General features: G+C 43.7%; 1 protein-coding gene across 1 annotated transcript in view; it reads left to right on the top strand.

Moving 5' to 3' along the window:
- Nucleotides 1–21522, top strand: part of LOC136124126 (PALM2-AKAP2 fusion protein-like) — a 153184-nt gene that overhangs the window by 20441 nt on the left and 111221 nt on the right. The gene's annotated exons all lie outside the window — the stretch shown is intronic.

Genomic DNA, 21522 nt, shown 5'->3' on the forward strand with positions numbered 1-21522 from the left:
GCCAGGTGTGCCAGGGGTGGGGGCCAGGACGTGGTCCCATGGTTGGCAGAGCCCATGTTTTATCAGAGGCTGCTCTCGTGGCAAGGTGAGGCAGGGAACTGCTCCCTGGGTGCCCGCCCAGCACTCCATCGCTGTCGGTGCTGGTAAATTGCTGAAGGCTTCTGAGGTGGCCTCTCTGTTCCTTTGGTGCAGGGGTCACCTTTCGCTTTTATAATTGCTTAAATCATTCTCTTTGGATGGAAACTCAGAAGAAGCGTCTTAACCAACTTCAACTGAAAGCCTTATTGCTGATGGAAGCCAATTTAGAGTTGGAATGTGGAGGCTATTTCTGGACACTGTGACATCCTGTTAAACTTTCAGAGGATCCCGGGAATAAAGGGGTGACTCAGTCTGTGAGCTTATTTTTAGGGAAAGCTGGGAATTCAGTCTGGAGCCACTCAGAGTCCTCAGTGTCTGCCAGTGCAGGGGTGCTGTTAGTGGAGAGATTGCTGAGCAGAAATGCTGTATTTATCATCAACTGTTACCCAGCACCTCCTACACTCCAGCATACGCTTTATTGATTTGAAAACAAGATGGGAATCAGCGTAAACAAACCTTTGAGTCAGACGAGCCTATTTCAGGGCATTTACTTTTTTTTTTTTTTTTTTTTTTTTGCCATACGCGGGCCTCTCACCGCTGTGGCCTCTCCCGTTGCAGAGCACAGGCTCCGGACGCGCAGGCTCAGCGGCCATGGCTCACGGGCCCAGCTGCTCCGTGGCGTGTGGGATCTTCCCGGACCGGGGCACGAACCCGTGTCCCCTGCATCGGCAGGCGGACTCCCAACCACTGCGCCACCAGGGAAGCCCCAGGGCATTTACTTTTGAGAACCGACTTCAGAACTGAAGAATTAATATCATAAGAGTTCCTGTTTATTGGGCATTTAATATGTACAACATATTTTGCTTTGCAAAAATTGAATGGGAACATCGATACTGTGTTAGAGGTATGGCATTGTTGTCACTGTTTTAATAGTTGAGGAAATGTTAACTTAAGGAGGTTAAACATTATCCTATGACAAGGTAGCTGAGTTTGAACTCAGATCTGGCTCCAAAGGCCATGCAAATGACCACTCCAGATTTGGCAAACAAATGGCTCGAATGCTGCCTCTCTTTGGTCCTGCGTATCACTAATTGATCATGGGATCATTGCTTGCTCAGCTCAGATTTGGCCTCAGGATCCTTCTCAACACAGTGCTCTAGGTAGCTACTGTGACCAACTGAGCAGCATTAGTACTTGAGGTAAAGCCCATCTGTCATCTTAGTTTTATCTTTGTTTTGGCTCAAAATGGAGTCTTTAAGTCTGGAGACTTTGTTATTGTTGATTTCTACAGATCTATTTATAACCTTTTATTTCCTAAACACTTATAAGCAATGGAGCATTCACTGCAGTTTCCTTTTACAGTCAGTGGAGACTCTGTATTCTTTAAAAGGGGCTTCTGACTGCCTTGGAGGGAAGGATGACATTTTAGGACCCCAAGCCTTGAGTAGACAATTGGCTTATGTGTGGGTGTCTGCAGTGATGAGTGGGAGATAGAGAACGAACCTTAAGAACTCAGGCCATTCATAGCAGTAAACCTCTCAAATAACCCAGTCTGATTAATTACAGCAGGGTGGTGAGGTGGGATGGGCGGATGGGGTAGGCAGGCTAAGACAGCAAGATGCTGGGGCCAACTCTGGAGAAACTTGCTCCTCGTCAGTTGCTGTGAAAAATGTCACCTCAGCTGGCAAGCAGGTTGTCCTAAAAGTGTAGCACAAATGGGAGCTCAAGGTCCCAATGGGGAGAAAGGAACTCCTTAAAAGCAAGCTCAGACAAGAGAAAGGGGAAGAGAATCCCCAGCATGGTAGCAAAGGACTCAGCCATGCAGTAGGATGAGATAATGTGTCCAGGAGGAAGTTCTTGGTCAAGGTCTAAAACTGGAACATCCAGAAATAAGTATAGAAATGCATTGCTTAGAAGCCTGGAGGCTGCCGTGATTTCTTCAAGATTCCAGAAAATTGAGCTGAAATGGGGTTGAACAGTTGAAACAGATGGAAGGTAGCACATATAGATCATCAACGCAGGGTACGTTCAATAAAATTAAAACCGTTTTGCTCTACTTAAAGAAAACAAAAGAAAAATCTAGCTTAGGCCAGCAGCCTCTGGAAGCCTGTCATCAGGGTGCAGGATCTCAGCCGTAGGTCCTGGCTTTAGGGCTGGGGCTCCAGGCCCCAGGAATGCAAGGGGTAAGAGTGTGGTGAGAGTCATCTGAAATCTGGTTATCAGAACTGAGGCGGGAGGTCAGGGCAGAGCTGGAATCAAAATGCTGCTGCCCAGACTGGATACCCCCCCTGGAGAACAGTGCTCTCCCCCTGCTGATTTCATCTTGTTGACACTTATTTTCTGGGGGTGTATGTTGTGCAAGCTCAGGGAACCCTCAGAGTCATTTGGATCCAAGCCAGAAAGAGGGCTACCTTGGAGGAGGTTTTACTTTCTGTCCTGAGATGCTAGTGATTTGCCAAGCAGGGATTGGAGACCGGCAACCTTTCACAAAGCTCTACAGCTAGACCCAGCCCATCCAGTCCTCATCAGCTCAACAACTTGCTGCGGTGCTGAAGGAACCACGGTGTGTCTGTGAGATGCGGGGGAAGGATGCAGAAGGCATAAAAGCAATTTATCATCAGCATGAGGGACCAGGCGCACAGGCTGAATCCTCCATCCCTCACTCCGCTACTCCCTCCCGTGGTAGACACAGTGTGAAGAGGAGATGGAGACAGCGGCTTGGAATTCCTGCCTGCATTTGATGGATATGTGCACCTTGAGAATTAAGAGGTAGATGAGATTAACGGATGTCTAAATGAAGGCAGTTTCCATACTCACGCTCCTTGGAGCTTGGAAGCTCCATGGCTGTGTCCCAGACCGGGCCCGTAGAGTCCAAAGAAAATCAAAGACTGTCACATAATATAACTATCTGGCCACCCTGGAAGCCCCACCTTTTCCCAGGCAGCTCCAGAAAAAGACAACTCCCAGCCCAGCTCTGACAGCTGAATTAGATGGCTGAGTTGTGGCATTGCTATTGCCAAAACCACTTGGATAGTTTCCCCAGGGGCCTTAAGGCTGTGGCCGAGTTTTCCTGCTTTACCCTCAGTTAAGCAGAAATCTTTACCTGGCCGGGCATTGTTATGTCTGTGTCACCTCATCATTGGAGAAAATGCATTACGGTCTCCTGCAGTTTCTTTCATGAAATGGAGCATGACATCAAGGAAATAAGACAGTCAGATGGCATCACAGTGGGTCAGAAATAGTATCATCTACATATTTTGATTATATTTTAAAATTCAGTTTATACACAATAGGAATTCAGTTAATTAACTCCAAGCTGTAATCTCAGTCTGGATTTGAATGAATCTGCATTTCAATAGCTTCTTTCTCCACAATAATATTTAGATGGCCCATAGCAGCCTACCATTCTAGTGCTGAAATCATAGAACTTGGTTGTTTCTTCCTCATTTTTCAACAACCATTATTTTTTATGCAGTACTAATGAAATCAAGCAGTTATCATTTGACTTTTTTGTAGTTGAGGTTAATTTGTCAATTTCCTGCCAGTCTTCCATTACCTCCAGTACACATTTTCCTGATTAGCTGATAAATCAGAATTCTAATAATGGCAATGGAGAGAGGACTGGCAAAGTTTACTTCTGTAGATTTTTTCCCAGATCGTAATTGGTTGATCTTTTTTCCTTTAGATTTTCCAGGACAAAAGAGTTCTTATCTTTAATAACATCTTTTCATTCTAAACAAAGTGTGAAATGTGCAAAAAAGTGAAAAGAATGAAATCATCTAAAAGTGCCTGGCCTGGGACCTGACACTCAATAAATACTTTAACATTCTACAAGGAAAAAAATGCCCTTAAATCTAAACACCAAACAAATTTGGGGGATTTTCTTGGCATTGACTTTATGTAGGTGTAGTTAGACTCCATACGAATTTTACTTCGAACTTTTTTCACTTAACATTTACATGCACGTTTTCTCATGCTATTATAAACTTTTCATAAATATAATTTTAATTGGTTACATAATCATTAGTTAGGAGTACATTTGGCCGAGAGTGACAGAAAGCCTGAGAAACAATAACTTCGTAAGTTTTTAGTTTCGAAGAAGAATTTGGGACAATGAGGAGGCTCTTGGGGTAGAGAAACCTCTCACTGAGGGCACAGGAGCTTTCGATGCTCTGCTATCCTTAGGGAGGTCTGCCATGCACCAGGCATGGAGCCTTCCCAGAGAGAGCAGGAAGTTCCACTTCAGGGAGACTGAGTCACATGATCACCCTCGCTCAAAAAAAGTCTGGGAAGATGAGTTGATAACTTTCCAGGCTCTGTAGTGAAGGAATGTGGGTTTCTTAGAATAAAGCAGTCAGAATTCGGATTACTGTGTCAAAGGGCAATGGTTTTTTTTTTTTTCCCACAATTCCAGTTTGATTGCTTACCTGGCAAGTGGCAGGATTTAAAAGCTGTGCTCCATTTACGACCGTCTAATTTGGCACTGGAAGCACAAATGCACAACCAACCGGTCGTGAAAGTCGCACCAAAACCAAAACCGGTGGATATCGGTTTCAGGGAGGCAGCTGTCAGCACAAGATAAGGAAAAATTCCTCAACGTTTAGAGCTGGTCCAATTTGGAATTAACTACTTCATGAGCAACCTATCCCAAGATGCAGAGACTGAACAGATACTTGGTATGTAGGAGGAAGAGGTAATTTATGGATCAGGTGAAGCGGACCAGGTGACCCCTAACATCTGTACATCTCCATGATTTAAAAATTAGGGTATATTTGCTAAAATACTTCCCCAAGCACCTAGGGTATTGGCTGTGTGGTAGAGCCTTGTTCCAACGTTGCTTGTTAGTTACCTGATGTGTAGCTGGGTAGAGGGATTGCCCCACACAGCAGGATTCACCTCCCAGGCTCCCAGCTCCAGTGCCATAGGAAAGCCCTGTCTTGGGCTTCCAAGCCACTGCCTGGCCCATAAACTGGCCTCATCCAAAGTTACACATCTCTTTTTCCTCAGTGCCTGTTAGTGTAACTCTATTGTTTTTCCAGAGGCCACGGATTTCCTTTTTTGTGCCAACAAAATGTGCGTGTTCCTCATGGGGAGGACGGTGTGGGACTCTATCTTTGATATTACTCAATTGTAAAACAAGGAGGAACATAAAAACCATTGTCCCTTTGATTTAGTTGCAAAATGGACCTGCTAAAATGGAAAGTTTCATTAATTAATCTCATTTTCTGTGAACGACTGAAAGCTATAAAATCAAGTGTGATCGATACATGAGTCTAAGTTTATGTAACAGGCAGCACAGATTCTTTTAACATCTCCTTTGTGGTGGACACATTTGTGGGTGTTGAGGATGTCACCGTAAATACAACACGGAGCCTGCATTCTGCGGGAGGGACACTTTACAAATAGACAAGTGAGTAGCATATACTGTGAATAGATGTCAAAAGAGGAGCAATTTACAAATAGGCAAGTGAATAGCATATGCTGTGTTGCTTTGTGACAGTATGAGGGCTTGGAGGGGGATACCTTTATTGGATGGTCAGGGAAGGCCTTACTAACAAGATGATGTTTGAGCTGTGACATAAAACAGAAGAGTAAGCCAGGTGGACCTCTGGAGGAAGCACAGAAGGCACAGCAAGGGCACTGGCCCTGAGTTGAGAGCATACTTGGTGTGTTCAAGAAGCAACAGCTCATAGATACAGAGATCAGATTAGTTACCAGAGGGGAAGGGAGTTGGGGTGTGGGCAAAATGGGTGAAGTGGGTGATAGATGGTAACTAGACTTGTGGTGGTGACCACTTTGTAGTATATGCAGATGTTGAATTATAATTCTGTACACTTGGAACTTATATAGTGATAATGATGATGATGATAATAACGATGATAATAATAATAAAAGAAGCAACAGGAAAGCCAGCGTGGTGAAGGAAAGTGTTAGGAGATGTGACCCAACAGGTGGTGGCCAAGTCTAGAGGACAAAGGGCATCTAGATACCGGGGTACAGACTTTGGCTTTTACTTTAGGTGAAATGAGGATCACTTGGAGGATTTGTAGTACCATCTGACCTATTTTTTTTAAAAAGGATTACTCTAGCTGCTGTGCTGAGACTAGTTAATGAGGAGGGAGACAAGGGTGAAGGCAGGGAGACCAGTTGGGAGGATACTGCAGTAATTCAAGAGACAGATGAAACCTACTTGGGCCAAGATGGAGCAGTGGAGGTAGTGAACGATGGATATATTTTGATGGTACAGCTCAAGGGATTTTCTCATTGAGTAGAATGTGAGAGAAAGAAAGAAGTCAAGGATGCTCCAAGGGTTTTGGCTTGTGCAACTAGGAGGATGGACTTTCACTTTAATGTGATGGAGACAACAATGGGAAGGCCTGTTTTGGAGGGAAAATAGGAGTTCAATCTTGGAAATGTTAAATTAGAGATGCCTATTTGACACCCAAGTGGAAAGGTTGAGTGGGTGGGTAGATGTACAAGTCTGGAGTTCAAAAGAGAGGTCTGGGCTGGTGACATCAACATGGGAATCCACAACATTTGCACAGTATTTCAAGCCAGGAGGTTGGAGGAGATCACCAAGGGGATGAAAGTAGCTAGAGAAGAGGTCTGAGGTTGTGGGAGATGATGAGGAACCAGCAAATGAAACTAAGAAAGGGCGGCCAGTGAATTAGGAAGAGACCTGAGAGAAGTGGTGACCTGGAATTTAAGAAAGTATTTCTAGAAAGAGGGAATGATCATCTTTGTCAGATGTTGCTGAGGTGCCAAGAAACTCGACATCTGAGGATTGACCGTTGGATTTATCAGTGCAGAGGTTACTGGTACCCTGGACTGGAGACATTTTTATGGAGAGGTGGAGGCAAGCACTGGACGGGGGTTATTTTGGGGAGAGAGAGGAGAGAGGAACTGGAGACAGCAAGAGTGTTGATTCTTTTAAGGAGTTTTGCTGTAAAAGGGAAAAAGAGAAAGGGAGGGGTAGATGAATAGGAATGTGGGCTCAAAGGAGGCTGCTTTTAGAGATGTTAGAGCATGTTTGAGTGCTGTTGAGAATGATCTGGAGACTGGGAAAAGTTGATGAGGCAGGAGAGAGAAACTGCCTGAAGGACATCCTTGAGTTGGAGAGTGAGGATGTCATCGAGAGCACAAATGGAGGATGGTCCTCCTACGAGAGTGATGGCAGAGCCTGTGGGACCAAGGAGTAGACTGGAGCCTGTGATGGAGGGTGTGGAGGAGACTTTCTGACTGCTTCTGTTTTCTCAGTGAAATGGGAAGCAAGGTCATCTGCTGGCAATGAGGAAAGGAGAAGAATTGGTGGAAGTTTGAGGAGACCGAAGGTGTAATATAATCCTCTTAGACAGTTCAAGAGTAATTAGTCTAGAAGCACAGATTTCTAGATACCTCCAAGGCCTCCCTGCGATTTAAGGTCATGACTTGAAAGCAAAACCAGACAACGTGGTCCTCTGTTTTCTTTTTTTTTTTTAAACATCTTTATTGCAGTATAATTGCTTTACAATGGTGTGTTAGTTTCTGCTTTATAACAAAGTGAATCAGTTATACATATACATATATCCCCATATCTCCTCCCTCTTGCATCTCCCTCCCTCCCACCCATCTAGGTGGTCACAAAGCACCGAGCTCATCTCCCTGTGCTACGCGGCTGCTTCCCACTAGCTGTCTATTTTACATTTGGTAGTGTATATATGTTCATGCCACTCTCTCACTTTGTCAGAGCTTACCGTTCCCCCTCCCTGTATCCTCAAGTCCATTCTCTAGAAGGTCTGTGTCTCTATTCCTGTCTTGCCCCTAGGTTCTTCATGACCATTTTTTGTTTGTTTGTTTTTTAGATTCCATATATATGTGCTAGCATACGGTATTTGTTTTCCTCTCTGTGACTTACTTCACTCTGTATGACAGTCTCTAGGTCCATCCACTTCACAACAAATAACTCAGTTTTGTTCCTTTTTATGGCTGAGTAATATGCCATTGTATATATGTGCCACATCTTCTTTATCCATTCATCTGTTGATGGACACGTAGGTTGCTTCCATGTCCTGGCTATTGTAAATAGAGCTGCAATGAACATTGTGGTACATGACTCTTTTTGAATTATGGTTTTCTCAGGGTATATGCCCAGTAGTGGGATTGCTGTGTTGTATGGTAGTTCTATTTTTAGTTTTTTAAGGAGCCTCCACACTGTTCTCCATAGTGGTTGTATCAATTTACATTCCCACCAACAGTGCAGGAGGGTTCCTTTTTCTCCACACCATCTCCAGCATTTATTATTTGTAGATTTTTGGTGATGGCCATTCTGACTGGTGTGAGATGATATCTCATTGTAGTTTTTTTTTTTTTTTTTTTTGCGTTACGCGGGCCTCTCACTGCCGTGGCCTCTCCCGTTGCGGAGCACAGGCTCCGGACGCGCAGGCCCAGTGGCCACAGCCCACAGGCCCAGCCGCTCCGCGGCATGTGGGATCCCCCTGGACCGGGGCACGAACCCGTGTCCCCCGCATCAGCAGGCGGACTCTCAACCACTGCGCCACCAGGGAAGCCCTCATTGTAGTTTTGATTTGCGTTCCTCTAACGATTAATGATGTTGAGCATTCTTTGTTTGTTGGCAATCTGTATATCTTCTTTGGAGAAATGTCTATTTAGATCTTCTGCCCATTTTTGGATTGGGTTGTTTGTTTTTTTGATATTGAGCTACATGAGCTGCTTGTAAATTTTGGAGATTAATCCTTTGTCAGTTGCTTCATTTGCAAATATATTCTCCCATTCTGAGGGTTGTCTTTTGGTCTTGTTTATGGTTTCCTTTGCTGTACAAAAGTTTTGAAGTTTCCTTAGGTCCCATTTGTTTATTTTTGTTTTTATTTCCATTTCTGTAGGAGGTGGGTCAAAAAGGATCTTGCTGTGATTTATGTCATAGAGTGTTCTGCCTATGTTTTCCTCTAAGAGTTTGATGATGTCTGGCCTTACTTTTAGGTCTTTAATCCATTTTGAGTTTATTTTTGTGTATGGTGTTAGGGAGTGTTCTAATTTCATTCTTTTACATGTAGCTGTCCAGTTTTCCCAGCACCACTTATTGAAGAGGCTGTCTTTTCTCCACTGTATATTCTTGCCACCTTTATCAAAGATAAGGAAACCCTATGTGTGTAGGTTTATCTCTGGGCTTTCTATCCTGTTCCATTGATCTATATTTCTGTTTTTGTGCCAGTGCCATACTGTCTTGATTACTGTAGCTTTGTAGTATAGTCTGAAGTCAGGGAGCCTGATTCCTCCAGCTCCGTTTTTCGTCTTCAAGATTGCTTTGGCTATTCGGGGTCTTTTGTGTTTCCATACAAATCATAAATTTTTTGGTTCTAGTTCTGTGAAAAATCCCATTGGTATTTTGATAGGGATTGCATTGAATCTGTAGATTGCTTTGGGTAGTAGAGTCATTTTCACAATGTTGATTCTTCCAATCCAAGAACATGGTGTATCTCTCCATCTGTTTGTATCATCTTTAATTTCTTTCATCAGTGTCTTATAGTTTTCTGCATACAGGTCTTTTGTCTCCTTAGGTAGGTTTATTTCTAGATATTGTATTCTTTTTGTTGCAGTGGTAAATGGGAGTGTTTTCTTAATTTCACCTTCAGATTTTTCATCATTAGTATATAGGAATGCAAGAGATTTCTGTGCATTAATTTTGTATCCTGCTCCTTTACCAAATTCATTGATTAGCTCCAGTAGTTTTCTGGTAGCATCTTTAGGATTCTCTAGGTTCTGTGTTTTCCTCCAGCATTTTCAACTGAATATGTGCAGGTACAAATAGACAAAGTGTTGGATTTCATCTGAGTTGGGCTTTTGGAAGAGTGTGATTATAATTATTGATCGTGGAATCTAAAATCTGCCCAAAGAGGGCAGTGAGGGCATGAGGTAGGTAAGGGGCAGTGAAAGGGTGATAGGATCAAAACAGTATAAAAAGAATATTATGTTTTATAATATGGATTGTCTTTTATAAATTAAATCATATTTCCAATGCATGATGGAAAATTATGACATTTAAAAATCTGTAGTGAGGTTTTTTTTTGTTTTTTTTTGCGGTACGCGGGCCTCTCGCTGTTGTGGCCTCTCCCGTTGCGGAGCACAGGCTCCAGACGCGCAGGCTCAGCGGCCATGGCTCACGGGCCCAGCCGCTCCGTGGCATGTGGGATCTTCCCAGACCGGGGCACGAACCTGAGTCCCCTGCATCGGCAGGCGGACTCTCAACCACTGCGCCACCAGGGAAGCCCCCGTAGTGAGTTTTGATATGTGAAACATCCTGTATGGTAGGAATAATTGGCTGCTGCTGCTGTTTACATTGCATTTTCCTAAAGTAAGTCATGGTATATCTGGACGAAACTAGATGTAAGGCATTCTGGATAAATCTCAGTGCAGTTGGCCAACTGAGAGTGCTCTGAGTGGAAGCCACTTGTGAACTAGGGGTCACTGGCCCAGCCCCAAGGCCTGGATTTGAATGTGCAGCTTGTGCCCCACTGGCCAAGGGAGTAGCAGTCTTGGTCACATAACAGAACGCGTGATCGATGATGTGTCTAGTCAGAGGCGTGGAGACTGCTAATAGGGGAAAGCAGCTGGCTATTTGGAGTCAGGATCTACCCAGTCCAGGAAAAGAGAACTGCTAAGGGTTGAGGACAGCGGGCGCTGGGAACACCCATCTGAAAAGGGAGCAGGGTGGTAGGCAGAACCACAGAGGAGGGACAGCATGGAATTCCAGCCATTCCTCCTGAGTTGTCAAATCTGGATTTGGAGATGAGGGTTGTCGTTGGAATCACGTTGACCGCAGAGGTAGCTCAGAAGAAAGGGAAGAACCTGGGTGCGGGGTGCCTCTTAGCTTCAAACACCCTTCCCACCACGGTCTGCGCTGGCTCAGACATTGGGTAGGACTGAGCCAGAGGCTGGGGTCACTGATGATCCAGCTGCAGAATCTGGGAAAGAGGCAGGGGCAGAGGAAGCGGGGAGGGGCTGACAAGGAACAGCTGCCCTCTTCCCCAGCGCAGATGGAAGCCTCCATGTCAGCACACCATTTATATCACCTATGACAAAATCCATGTTTATTTCACCCATGGCCCTGCTGTCCCTATTTAACAGAAATTAGGACAGGGTAAAGGGAAACCGCGGTCCTCCCTTGGCCACACCGACTTTATTCTTGCCCAGGGCAGGTGTATACGGCATGTTAGTGTCATGAAGTGGGGTGACTCTGCTAGGCGTGAGTCCTGATTCTAATCCGGCAGCGTCATGGTCTTGTCACAAGATCTTTGGTCTTGTCACGAGATCTTGCCGTGTTTGAGGCTCCTTATCCTTGATAAGGAAATGGCAGTACCTGTTCTCTCAGTAGCTGGAGAGAAGAGATACGGAAGTGCTTGGGAAAGTGCAATGTGAGATGCAGCTGCAAGGCTTCCGCGGTAGGTGGGGATACAGAGACCCTAGCCTTGCAAAATGAAGTGAGGTCAGCGCAGATTAAGCAGACCAAATCAAATCTTTGATGGTTGAGTGATTTCTAAACACGATTGCAGGTCGGCACGATTTAACAGGACTGCCCATAGTGGCTGAAAACATTGTCCAGAACGGATCAGATAAAGCCAAGGTAGAAATTGATGGTTACTGTAACTCAAGCGGTAGGCTATCAATGACCTAGATTTCCCCAGAAGTTTTCCCACAGGAAGTGAAAGAAAAACACCCTGTGGCTGCCGAGGCTTGATTTGTCAAGAGCTCTGAGATCTACATGGCGTTAAAAGATTGTCCCTCTCTCAGCTTGCCCTGATGAATGGGGGCGCATTTAATTCAAAGCCAGTGAGATGTGGAAATCACATCTCTAGAATAAAATGGCCAGATTTCAACCCCAGTTGCCAGCGATCCATAACAGCCTCTCGTTGCGTTTTTCTTCTCTTAGCTAGTAAATGCTTGGCTTGTTGCTGAAGCTGCTGCTTTTTAATGCCTCACACTGCGAAGTCAGTATTTTCCCTAATTTCTGCCTTCCTTTAGGGAGGTAGGGGTGAGAAATAGCATAAAGAGAGGGCTTGTTATAGGCCGTGACCTGGAAGACCCAGAGAGCTGGTCCTGAAACAGAGGCTTGGGTGGCTGTTCTCTGTCTGCACTGTAGGGTATGAGGCCAATCTGAGTGGCCCAGGGATGTAGGAGCTATTCCAGGACATCCTGGACTTTCCAAGAGGCCCATGAACTCCTGGGAAGAACCAAGAGCCATCTTCCTGTCTTATGTCAGGTCTACAAAGCATGTAACACACCACGCCTTGAACCCCAACTGATCAAAGTCAGGCACGGTCAGCACAAGATTGTTTGTGATGGTCCCAGGTTCCTCCTCACTGGTTCCCCATCTGCTCTTGTGTCAACCTTATCCCTCCCGCATTCTGAATCCCTGGCCCTGCAGCTGACTTTGACCCCACCTTTGCCCTTTGGGTTTGTGTAAATACGATGACTGGGCTGATTGACAAACCCTGGCACTCACATTGTGAGATGTAGGCTTCGGTGATGACATGAGAAAGCACCCAGTTCCATGTTAGGACATGATAAGTGAACATAGTTCACATGAAGATAGACACACAGTACACACTTGTACCATCACTGCTGTGCTTTTTCACCTGTATGCACGTGGAAGTGTAAATGCATATGTCCCTAAATGTACACATGATGTACAAGTGTCAATGATGGAGTTTTCAAGGGCAGAAAAATCAAGAAATATCAAAGTAAAGGCCTAGAAACCCTGTATGAGTCAGAACATGATTGTGGGAGGATTGTAAGGCTCTGGATGCCCTCTTTTAAAGAACTTTGTAACAATCAGATGCAAAGATTTGATATTTGGAAGAAGTGAGCTTCCCGTCACTGGAAGAATTGATTCATTCTCCTCATTTATTCATCTGCAGAATAAGTACTGATGAATGCCATTTGCAGCAACATGGATGGTTGCTAGAGATTATCATACTAAGGGAATTAAATCAGACAGAGAAAGACAGATACCATATGATATCACTTACATGTGGAATCTAAAAAAAGTGATACAAATGAACTTATTTACAAAACAGACTCACAGACATAGAAAACAAACATGGTTACCAAAGGAGAAAGGTGGGGGGGAGGGATAAATTAGGGATTTGGGAGTTAAATATACACACTAATAAAATAGACAACAAGGACCTACTGTATAGCATAGGGAACTATACTCAGTATTTTGTAATAACCTATAATGGAAAAGAATCTGAAAAAGAATATATATATATATATATATATATATATATATATATATCTGAATCACTTTGCTGTACACCTGAAACTAACACAAGTTTGTCAATCAACTATATGTCAATTAAAAAAAAAGAATAAGTATTGATGGCCTACTGTGTGCTAGGGATTCAAGGACAGCCCAGCAGGATAGACGGACTAGTAAGGAGGATTTACAAGGTCATGTTGGCAGTGAGTGTTCTGAAAGAGAGAAGCATGTTGTGCTCTCGGAATAGGTACCTTGTCCATGGTCACAGACTGGTAAGTGGCAGGGCTAGACTTTGAACACATGTCTATCTGACACCAGAACTCATCTATCAATCACTAACCTATAGTACTTCACAAGCATTTCCCTGTAACTGGATAGTAAGGTATGAGAGAGGAATAGTGAGAAACGATGGTGGGAAGGTAGACTAAGCTTTTGCTAGGTAAGGGGCTTGGATTTTGTCCTATGGGTAATGGAGGGCTCTCGGGGAGTGATCTAATTGCTTATGCATTTTTGAGAGAGCTTTCTACTATAGTATAGAAAGTAATTTGAGTTGGGAGAGAGAGGGGGTGAGCAGGAAGACCACTCAGAGGTGGTTCCACTGATCCCATAATGAAGTAGCAACGGCCCAAAGTAGGAGAGTAGCTGTGGAGATGCTGAAAAAGGCATGGGTGCAATAGTTATAAGTTATGATTTACAAGATGGTGTAAATCAATACATCTTGGAATTGATTGACTATGATATGAGAGGCATGGAGAAATGAAGGAGATAGCCAGGTGTCTAGCATAGATAGCTAAGTGGATGGGTTGATGGTGCTACTCATCAGGGTAGGGAACATAGGGAGAGGGACATATTTGGGGGGAAGGTGATGAGTTTAGTTTGGACATGATGAGATCATGGTGCCTTTGGGACATACATGTGAGATGCCTGGTAGGCAAATGGACATACAGGTCTAGAACTCTGGTGTGGGGACTTAAAAAAAGCTGCGAATAATAGTAACTTCGGCCATGGGAATGATTGAAGCTATCCAGGGAGAGAATGTAGCATATAAAGTCAACCTAATGACTTACATATTTAGGGATGAAGGTGGCCAGAGAGGTAGGAGGAGAATCAGGGCAGGCAGAAGGAGCGTGGTAGGTGAGAATGAAAGAACTTTTCAAGAGGAGGGAGTGATGCATGATGTTGAATGCTGCTGACAGGCAATAACACGGTTTCTGGAAAGTGTCCATTGAATATACCAACTGAGCGGTCACTGGTGGCCCAGACAGAATGGAAATACTGGTTAAATAGAGTGGTGAGGTGTGGAGTTGAGCTGAGAGCAAGTGGAGATACTGAATGAAGCCTTTGGCTCCCCAAGTGATATGGTTGTGAAAAAAGAAAAGAAGTGAACTTTAGCTAGAGAGGCCATAGGCTTTATATGGATTTTTTTTTTTTTTTTTTAAAGATGAAGTCTAAATTCTCAGGTGAAAGATAGAGGAAATAGTGGAAAATAGAGAAAGAGGTGAAAACTACAGATGAGTGGAAGGATTACTGATGACATGGCATCTCTGAGACATGATGAAATGATGGAATTCAAGGCACTGGTAATGAGCCTTTTATATACAAACAGAAAAAAAAAACCATATGGAGTTTCTACTTATGTTAAGCATGGGCTTGTGCTGGGGACGACATATCTTCTACTGAAGCTACAGAGTTGACAAATAGCACATACAAAGATTCCTGGACAGTGTCAAGAGCCCAGCTGAGGTTGAAGACCACAGATTTGTAGTGACGATCTCCTGCAGTGTTAAGATTTCTTCCAGAGGCTGTGGCACCCCGCATGGGTATTTAATCTTGGGAAATCAGGATGGGCACTTAACCCTGATTCGCAGTTTTGCCAGATGGGTATAGCCAAAGGTTGAGGAGACAAGCGATTGAGAATACAGGAAGACAGTGGTTGGAAATGATTGTCCACATGGTCTTAGCTGAAAAGAGGTGAAGGGAAAGACAGGAGAGCTATGATGGGTGGGAAGAAAATAAAGTCGGAGGTGAGAGGGCTTGCAAAGATCCCGGAGCAGATGTGGCAAGGACAAGCCAGGGAGAGAGAGGGGAGGATGGAGCAGCTGTGGATGGAATCTGGGCCTTTGTATCTAACATTTCATACTTGGTGATGAGACCAGGTGTCAGCCCTGGGGAGGGTTGGTTGAGGAGGGGGAGATCAAGGTTATCTGAGATAAGATTGTCAAGGAGCTGTGGGAATAACGGTTGGATGAGTCACACACACAAACACTGAGGTCACCAGGGTGATGGTGGGATTTGATATGGATACTGTGAGCCAAGGAATGAAGTCATTGGGGGATGTGAGGAGGTGACCAGAAGATCACTTGGTGACAGAGATGAGGATGGAGAGACCGAGGGAACAAGCAAGACTTTCTAGGAGGACACAGGAGTCATGATCTGGAAGCAACACTAAGGAGTAAAAAAAATTGCCGAACTGACTTTCTGATCCTGATATGGTCTGGTTTAAAAGCCCATATTCTTAAAACTATTCTGTACTGCTTTTTTTTTTTTTAACATCTTTATTGGAGTATAATTGCTTTACAATGGTGTGTTAGTTTCTGCTTTATAACAAAGTGAATCAGTTATACATATACATATGTTCTCATATCTCTTCCCTCTTGCGTCTCCCTCCCTCCCACCCTCCCTATCCCACCCCTCTAGGTGGTCACAAAGTACTGAGCTCACCTCCCTGTGCTACGCGGCTGCTTCCCACTAGCTGTCTATTTTACGTTTGGTAGTGTATATATGTCCATGCCACTCTCTCGCTTTGTCACAGCTTACCCTTCCCCCTCGCCATGTCCTCAAGTCCATTCTCTAGTAGGTCTGTGTCTTTATTCCCTTTCTGTACTGTTTATTGAATCTGAAGCTGAAGGATAACTTCCAGTTTACCTGGAGGTACAGGAAGTAGTCCATCCTCAGCTTTATTCAGCCAGATCTGTTCATCTCTATTGAATCTATTCATGTCTACCAAATGAGCGAGTCTATATTATAAGGAATAAATCTTAGGGGCATAACATGGTAGAAATAAAATGACATGTGCCATAAAACTCCTTAAATCAATCAAGCTAATCTTATAAATCTCTGGTTAAAATTTAGACTGCGATGGACACTTAAAATGTGAAAACATTCCAGTTGGCACTTTTATGTCTTGGACACAGTTACTGGCCTTTTGATTTGAGGCCAGTGTTGAACTAGGAATACCCCATGCATATGCATGATGTCCTACTGTTTGTAACACATGCTTGACATCTGAACCTACCTGTTACGCTGAGAATTATCAGACCAGAGAAATGTAATAGCTGTGAGTCACAAAGCCAGCCAATTTAGTCTTAAAAAAACCCCTCAAATCTCTATAATTAAAGAGTTCGTAGCTCTGTTACTCAGATTTTTTAATTGGAAAAACAAAAGCAAAAAACAAACATGGGGTGAAAGTAGATGGTACAGGCTTGTGTACATTTGCGGTGGAAATTTGCCTCTCTTATGTGCAGTGTCTATCGGTTGAAAAATGGCCTCCAGAAAGCAAATAGTTGGTTGCCTCAGAGCCCCTAGGGACGCTCAGAATTCCTTCACATCAGAGTAGTGACCGCGGAAAGTTTCATTCTGTTTTGTGACGTACAGTGAGGAAGGTGGTACAGCTGTAAACCAGCTGGTATTTCACTGATGCTTGGAAACAGGGCCCTTTTGTCTGTCCCACATGTTCTTGGCCCCCTCCCTTAATTTCACGGACTTGGTTGTTAGTGGAAAAATATCAATAGCTGTTGAAATACAGGTTCAGTCTTGCTGAACCAGGACTTCTGGGGACCCACGGGTATTGAATTTAAGACAGTGAATCTTGTTTGTGATGTGTGGCCAGGTAAAGAAGTCATTGAGTGGATTTCTCACCTGTTCCTCTGCGACTTCATTCATAGAAACGCACCGATTCCTGAGCTTCCTTGAGGACTGTCTTCCCAGCTGGGAACATAAAAGGATATAGCGCCGCCTAGTGCAGGCAGTTTCTTGGCGTGTGTTCAGCCTTATTCTGGAATAAGGCAACATGGTAACATACAGGAGTGAATGTATTTATTAAATGTGGGCAGCAGTGAAACTGAAGGGTGTAAATAAGCCTTTCAAAAATCGTAATTTACTACACAATCTTTTAATGGTGGAAAACTGACTTAGAACCACAGCATCTTAAACTTACGGGGGCTATGCGGATTAATAACATGGAAACTAAAATCGTAGTTACTTTTGAGTGAAGGGAGAGGGGTTGAAATTGGGATGGGACCCATGCAGAAGCTTCTGGAAGTGGCTGGCAGATTCTATTTATTTTGAACTGGGTGGTGATTACAAGGGTATTTGCCTTGAAAGAACTCATTAACTACACATTGATTTTATGGTGTTTTCTGTATCTGTATTTAGTATAAAGGTCAAACTATGGAAATTTTTGACCAAACACACCACCTCCTAAATTTATAGACCTTTTCAGAGAAACCTCAAAAATGCTAAGGCATGTATGGTTTTGACACTTTACATCATCAGACTTTCAGAATAAGGTTTAGGTACCAATGAACACCTGCATTGACAGGTCTGTAGCATCATTCAAACTTATATTTTTTTACCTCAATAGACGTATCGTGCTTTTATAGTAGACTGTGTATTTTTGTCCTGTTTTGTATTTGAATATGAGCTTTTATGTTCTCTGTGGCACGAATTTTCCCCTTCCCAGCTCTTCAGAGAAGTCCAAATTCAGTAATGCCCTTGGAACATCCAGTTGCCATGGAAGTGACCATTTAGGCTACAAGTTCATTTCTGTGACAAATCAAAGAGAGAAACTAAGAATTACTTAGGAAGACATCTGTCCATTAGAAAATCCTTTGCAGAGTCCCAAATTTTTAAAAATTAATTTTCTTTTAACAGTGAGAGGTGCATAGATGCATTAGTAATGCTGAAGTATTTGACTGCTTCTTCCAAAGGTGAAAACTTCTGCAGAGCATTTTACAGAAGAAATTATTTAAGAGTGATATAAGTGGTGGTAAATCAACATTGGATTGTAATATTAAATCCAACTTAGTTTAATTCTGAGTTATAGCTAAATTTTTTCAAGACATCATGCATTTAAAATTTCCCCTTAAAGGAAATCTCAAAAAGGATTTTACATTTGTATAATCCAGATGAGAAATGAGTAAAAAGCGAGGAAGTTGAAAGACCCAAACTGATTCCAGAAGCACTTGCCAAGTTTCCATAATGTCTCATCCGCTGTTTATGGGGGAGGGAGACTTGGGAAGATCGAGGACTCTTTTCTAGGTTAGGAAATGAGATTTTGGTCTGGTCGAACTGATCTTGTATCTTTATGCATGTCTTCTACCTTATCCCAGACACAGATCTGGCCCCTCAGATGAACAGGGTGCAATGATAACCCACATTCCAGGGGCAACTCCTTCTGCACCCATCATGGAACTCTGCCAACCTCACAGTGGTTGGGACACACACACACACTTAAATGAAGACTGAATTAGGTGTGTGTGTGTATTATATATATTAACCTGGAGTTTATGTGTGTACCCTTTTTCTTTCTCCATAGCACTATGTATGTGGAGATCAACCACTTCGAGTTGGAATAAACTGTCCTTATTTGTTTGGTATTGTGAGACCACCAACCACCCAAAAATAAGCTTTCAAAAGAACATTAAAATTGAAGTGAGAGCATGTACCCAGAGAAGCATGGATTAGGAAGGGTGTTGGGTTTTTGTTTTGGGGTTTTTTTTAGCATTGTTGGCAATAACAAAAAATTGGGAACAGTTTAATAGGAAGAAAAGAAAATGGATAAAGATATGTTCACAGTAGGGAATACTGTGCTGCAGCTTAAATAGTAAAGTAGATGTATGTGTACGGACACGAAAAAAATTTATAACATAAACATACCTTATGTAAATACATAAAGAAGGGGGTGAGAATTTTAGAGGGGGTGGGAAAACAGGACTTGATCTTTTCTGTATCATTAGGGTTTTTAAACTATCAAAATTATGTTCACATATTACTTGTGTAATTCTTAAAAATGAAGTTAGTCAAATTTATACCTATTGGGAGTATCCCTTTTAAGAGTTATTTTACACCACCTGAGGGTAAACCTGTGTGGTTGAAGTTTCTCTGGTAACCTGAATTCTCGGTCTTGTTGGACATTTTAATCTAAAGACTTTTTCAGAGGAGGACTTAGGGGGGAAATCTCTTCCTGTGTGTCTGTCTGGGGTGCTCTAGAGGTGGGATGCTGTCGCCCTAGTCTGATATGTTGGTTGATGGCGATGGTTTAGGGCTCAGTAGCAATCCCTCTCCTGCCCGCTGTTAGCTCAAGGCCCTTGGGGGGCAAGGAGATGAAATCATTAAATGCCAGACCATTTCAGCATTTCCTGGGAACCTAAAAGCAGATGCTGTCTTACTCCAATGTTTCTTATTTGAGATACCACCAGCCCCAGACAGTCAATGGGAGGGACTCACCAAAGATGCTGGTGATGCTAGCTGCTCCTTTGTTATTTGAATTGTGGCTTGTGAGCAGATCTTATGCCCAAGACAGAGGAAACCTCATGTCTTTTTCAGTCGTTATCTTTGGGGGAATCCATGGAGTGACTAGAGAAGGCAGATCCAGACTCTTTCCTTTGAACAGCAGTCTGCACAACGTATACCAGTGGCTCGTGGACCTGGTTTTCATTACTGACACATTCTGTCTGGGGGCTGCTGTGGATGCCGCGTGGACATTTCAGTTAGTGCAGCATGCTGGACTCCTGTACTTCAGTTTGCTGCCCCAAGCTTGTCCCAACTGAGCTCCCAACTACCCCGGGAACTCTTAGCTATCCTGATTTCAGGATAGCTGAACACAGCACCCTGATTTCAGTCTAGTAAGTTAGTCTATTTCAGCCTCCTCAATTTCAGATCCTTTTAAAGTGCTGCCCCGTCACTGTACCGGACACGATACCACTTCCAGCTCCTATCACTGGCAGTGGAGGTGGCTGCCTTGTGAGCTGCTAGGTGAGGCCAGGCACAGCCCAAAGCAGGGGCCGCATGATATCTTGGTCTGTAGAGTAGGTGCCAAATAATATTCCTTGAATGGCTGAATGAACAAGCATTTGTACAATCTGGAAACATGAATGAGTCCCCTCCCCCACCACAGAGCCTTTGTGACTGAGCTGCTGGGATCCACCTCATTCAGGAATCTCTGAGGTCGCTGTACATTCATCCGTTCATACAACAACAAATGTTAAGTACCAACTCTGAGCCAGTTACTGTGCTAAGTGACGGGGAGATGATGGTGGAAAAGGCATGGTCCCAGCCATCAAGGACTTCACAATCGAACAGAGAAGATACTCTGGGGTAAAAGTAGGGTGTTGTATGGCCCGACCAAATCGATTGTGATGCTTCCTCTGTGTTCGCTAATTAGTAGAGTACTGTTGGCACTTGCCCAAGACCTCTACCATCTTCGTCGCCTCCCTGACGTGACTCCGTTTAGTAGGGAGCCCATTCTCTTAGGCACCTTGGTAAACTCATCTTCTTGTGTAAAAAAGTAAAATGCCTCAGATTCCATTGCTTAGAATAGGCGCTTTGGGACCAAAGGCATTTCATTTTTTTTAAAGAAAAAATTATTTTTCATAAGCTAATGTTTTGCCTTCTAGACCTGGGTGTCCTTCTCTTATTCATCCTCTGCCCAGGCTGCTAAGATTTGAAGGGTAAAAATAATACCAGACTCAGCATGTTACATGAGAAATGTATTAGTTAGAAGCCTGGGGTTCTAAGAAATAGAGACCAGATAGAGCTAGCTCAAGGAAAAAGGGGTGGGTTGTTATAAGGGATGCAGGGGTGTCTTACAGAATCCGAAACAGAAATGTGTCTGGGCCATCAGAGCTGGGAAGCAGAAGGTCACTGGAATCCTTTCTCTGCCTTTCATCTGTCGGTCCATCTTCTTCATCCATCCATCTTTTCCCCTTCCCTTCTTCCTCTCTCTCCTTTCCCCTGTTCAATATTTCTTTCTCCACCTCACTTCCTCTGCTTTTCTGGTGCATGTGGGCAATCAAATTTGGCTGCCCCACAGTTTCTAAGTTGACCTGTCACAGGTCCAGCCGCATCACAGAGACTCCCTCCAAACCATGTGTGACCAGGGGCCAGGGTCATATTGTCCCTAAGTAGCT

This window comes from Phocoena phocoena, chromosome 6, assembly GCF_963924675.1.
Source record: "Phocoena phocoena chromosome 6, mPhoPho1.1, whole genome shotgun sequence".
NCBI lineage: Eukaryota > Metazoa > Chordata > Mammalia > Artiodactyla > Phocoenidae > Phocoena > Phocoena phocoena.